Source organism: Mirounga angustirostris, unplaced genomic scaffold, assembly GCF_029215605.1.
Source record: "Mirounga angustirostris isolate CCGP_5_RB_7025 unplaced genomic scaffold, mMirAng1.0.hap1 SCAF_9, whole genome shotgun sequence".
Taxonomy (NCBI): Eukaryota; Metazoa; Chordata; class Mammalia; order Carnivora; family Phocidae; genus Mirounga; species Mirounga angustirostris.
Genome location: NW_026991717.1, coordinates 49,038,442 through 49,043,029, shown reverse-complemented (window position 1 = coordinate 49,043,029; position 4,588 = coordinate 49,038,442). Strand labels below are relative to the sequence as shown.

Below are 4,588 nucleotides of genomic sequence, written 5' to 3'. Positions count from 1 at the left end.
GAGAGGGAGAAGCAGGCTCTCTGCTGAGCAGGGAGCCCGATGCGGGGCTCGATCCCAGGACCCTGGGATCATGACCTGACCGGAAGGCAGCTGCTTAACCAACTGAGCCACCCAGGCACCCCCTAAGAACTCTTTTTAAATGTGTTTTGTTATTGTAGCACTTTTTGTAATGAAACTACACTTGGCCAGTTCCAAACTGTACAACCTGTATGAAGCTTATCCTCTCAGTGGGTTTCTTATTTCTAGGTGGACTCTCCTATCTTGCAGTGTCCTGTAAATAAAGATTAAATTCCACCTTTTTCTTTAAAAAAATGTTTTTTTTTTCATTTGTTACCATTGGTACATTCCCATTTCTAAACCATTTGCTGGCCAGGGACAGGATTACCATGATTAGCTTATTTTAACCAGTCCTTACTTTGTGAGCCAAGGATGTAGTCAGTTTTCTCCAAGTCACAAAGGCCGTGTAGGATAAGGACCAGTACCAGGACAAAATTGGAAATCAATGAGAAAGGAAGCTTGGCAAATGGATCAGGGGTAGACACCAAGAATATCCACTGTCTATATTTTCTTATCTTCCTTAAATTCCTGCACTACCCTTTCCCTTGCTTTTTGTAATCCAATTGCACTGACCTTTCAGATCTTCAACATGCTTTGCCCCGTCTCATTCTAAGGTCTATTGCTCAGGCTATTCTCTCTGTCGCTCTCTCTCTCTCTCTCCTTCTCCCTCTCTTTTTTAAGATTGATATTTATTTATTTATTTATTTATTTATTTATTTATTTATTTATTTATTTATTTATTTATTTATTTGCACAGGGGGAGGGGGAGAGGGAGAGACTCCTAAGCAGACACTGCCCTGAGCACGAAGCCAATGCTGGGCTTGATCTCACAACCCTGAGATTATGACCTGAGCTGAAACCAAGAGTTGGAGGTTTAACTCACTGAGCCATCCACTCAGGTTATTCTCTTAGCCTAGAAGTCTCTTCTCTCACACCATTCTTGGTTAAATAAATCTCATCTGTCTGCATTCCACTTAAAAGTCACTCCTTTGGTAAAGCCTTCCCTCAGCCTCATACTAGCTTACGTGCTTCTTCTTCCAACTTTAACTTAGGCAAAAAGAAAATACAGTCAATTCTTGTCATTCATGGTAGTGACGTTCTGTATTCTCTAAAGTTGCCACAAACACTGAATTAGTGATTACTGAACCATTGCTCTTAGGGATAAGCCTTTAGATTCCAGGAGTTCTGATCACAACATTTTCATTAACCAACCAATATATTTTCTTGTTTTATGTGTGTTTCTGTTTAAAGACATTTTACTGGGACACCTGGGTGGCTCAGTCAGTTAGGCATTTGCCTTTGGCTCAGGTGATGATCTCAGGATCCTGGGATCGAGCCCTGCATTGGGCTTCCTGCTCAGTGGGGAGTCTGCTTCTCCCCCTCCTTCTGCCCCTCTCCCCTGCCCCCCTGCTTGTACTCTCTGCTCTCTCTCATACGCTCTCTCTCTCAAATAAATAAAATAAAAATAAAGACACTTTACTTAATGTGTATTGTTGATTCACTGACATAGAACTCACAGCCAACAGCACTATAACAGATGCCTAAAAACTACAAAAATATGTATTTTCTCCATAAAGCACATCACAGCCTTCTTGAACTTAGGGACACTACCCCAAACTTCAGCACTCCCCTTGTGGGCTATTTTAAACAGTGAAATCACCCACAAAAAGCACAAAAATGGGAAAAACATGGTACCACTGGCACAAAAACACACATATGGAACAGAATAGAGAGTCCAGAAATAAACCCACACTTTTATAGTCAATTAATCTATGACAAAGGAGGCAAGAATATCCAATGGGAAAAAGACAGTCTCTTCAACAAACGGTGTTGGGCAAACCAGACAGCTACATGCAAAAGAATGGAACTGGATGACTTTCTTACACCTTACACAAAAATAAACTCAAATGGATTAAAGACCTAACTGTGAGACCTGAAGCCATAAAATTCCTAGAAGAAAACATAGGCAGTAATTTCACTGATTGATAGAATGTGATATGATAGATCAAATGATAGAAACATTTTTCTAAATACGTCTCCTAAGGCAGAGGAAGCAAAAGCAAAATTAAACTATGGGAACTACACCAAAATAAAAAACTTTTGGACAGCGAAGGAAACCAACAAAACAAAAAGGCAACCTACTGAATGAGAGAAGATATTTGCAAATGATATCTCTGATAAGGAATTAATATCCGAAATATATAAAGAACTTACACAACTCAACACCAAGCTTTGCACAGTGGCAATATCGTAGCCAATGAGGTTTATCCAAGGCGCGATTATTGCTAATTGAAAACAACTCAACACCAAAATAAATAAATAAATAAATAAATAAATAAATAAATAAATAATCAATCCAATCAAAAACCAGGCAGAGGACCTGAATAGATATTTTTCCAAAGACGATATATGGATAGCCAACAAACACATGAAAAAATTCTCAACATCGCTTATCATCAGGGAAATGCAAATCAAAATCATAATGAGCTATCACCTTACACCTATCAGAATGGCTAAAATTTAAAAAAGTACGAGAAATAACAAATGTTGGTTATTTGTTATGGAGAAAAAGGAACCCTAGTGCACTGTTGGTGGGAATGTAAGCTGGAGTAGCCACTGTGGAAAATAGTATGAAGTTTCACAAAAAGTTAAAAATAAAATTACCATATGATCCAATAATTTCACTACTGGGTACTTACCTAAAGAAAACAAAAACACTAATTTGAAAAGATATATGCACCCCTGGGCGCCTGAGTGGCTCAGTTGTTAAGCGTCTGCCTTCTGCTCAGGTCATGATCCCAGGGTCCTGGGATCCAGTCCCACATCAGGCTCCCTGCTCGGCGAGGAGTCTGCTTCTCCCTCTGCCTCCCACTCCCCCTGCTTGTGTTCCCTCTTTCACTGTCTCTCTCTCTGTCAAATAAATAAAATTTTTAAAAATCTTAAAAAAAAAAGATGTATATATACAATGGAATACTACTCAATCATAAAAAAGAATGAGATACCACTGTTTGCAAAAACATGGATGGATCTGAGGGTCTAATGTTAAGTGAAATAAATGAATCAGAGAAGGACAAATACCATATGATTTCACTCACAGGTGGAATTTAAGAAACAAAACAAACTAACAAAAAAAGAGACAAAAAAATAGACTCTAAATACAGAAAACAAACTGGTGGTTGCCAGAGTGGGGTGGGGGGATGGGTGAAATAGATAAAGGGGATTAAGAGTATACTTATCTTGATGAGCACTGAGAAATGTATAGAATTGTTCAATCTATATTGTACACCTGAAATTAATGTAACACTATATGCTAATACTGTACGTTGAATTAAAAAACAACCAAAAAATGAAACAAACAAAAAACCCATGGTACTAAATAGATCTTGACAAGAACACTTATTTACAATTTGAGAGCTGAAATCAGAAGGCAGAGTGTGTCCCTTGTTTGACCTCAGCTGGGAACACCCATATCAGTCAACTCAATTTTTTTTTTTTTACCATTTTGCACATATACATGCGAATTATTGATTTAGGTATTACAAATAACTTTTAGCAAGTAGGCAAATTTGCAAATAAAGAATCTGTGAATAGTGATGATCAACTGTACATTGTTTGATAAACTTGGAAAGTCCAAGAAGGTAAAGAGGATGTCAGACATGATGGGATCTAAGAGTTCTGTCTTTCTTTCTCCATCCATCTCCTGCCTTTTCTTGGCTTCATTTCTGAAAAGGCTCCCTCTACCTGGTAGAGCAGCTGCTAGTAATTCCAAGTACATAATTCGCAGTTTACCCACAAACTGAAAAAAACAAACAAAACCCCTTAACTCCCACATGCTATGTATTTAATCTAAGGGATGATTCAATTGGTCCTTCTTGCACCTTTTCCCCCCGTTTGGCAGGAGACAATGTGTCAGCCTCACCTGATCCACACGGACAAGGCTCCTCACTGGAAAGGGGGCTCTGGGATCCCAAAAAGAAAATGGGCTCAGGTGGGTAAAATTAACAGGGGTTAATCATAGTTGACACATTTTTAGAATTCCCTGCAATGAAAAATGAACATTCTTTTAAAAGTATAATGTTTAAAAAGTATAATTTTAAAAATGGTAGATATTCACTTGGCACACCACTTGACATATGTTCCACATGAAGCAGGCACAGTTCCAAGCACTTACATCATTAACCCCTGAGGTAGGTCTTATTCTCATTCCATTTTATATATGAGGGAACTGAGGCACAGAGAGGTAGAGTGAAGCATTCCCAAGTCTACATGGCTAGTAGGCAGCGGAGCCAGGATTCAAACCTAGCTAGTCTTTCATCTACCACTCAATGTTATCTCTCTTATAAAAATCAGAAAAGAATACAGAGACAACTATGCATCTGGATCAAATATATCTTGATATTTTGTCACTTTTACTTAAGAGCACTCTCTCTAAAATATACAACTGGGGCACCTGGATGGCTCAGTTGGTAAGCATTGGACTCTTCATCTCAGGGTTGTGAGTTCAAGCCCCCTAGGGGCTCCCCGCTGGTGG

At 38.7% G+C, this 4,588-nt stretch overlaps 1 pseudogene; it reads left to right on the top strand.

Moving 5' to 3' along the window:
• Nucleotides 1-2,285: 2,285 nt before the first annotated feature.
• On the top strand, nt 2,286-2,369 carry LOC123862803 (U4 spliceosomal RNA; annotated as a pseudogene).
• Nucleotides 2,370-4,588: the final 2,219 nt, after the last annotated feature.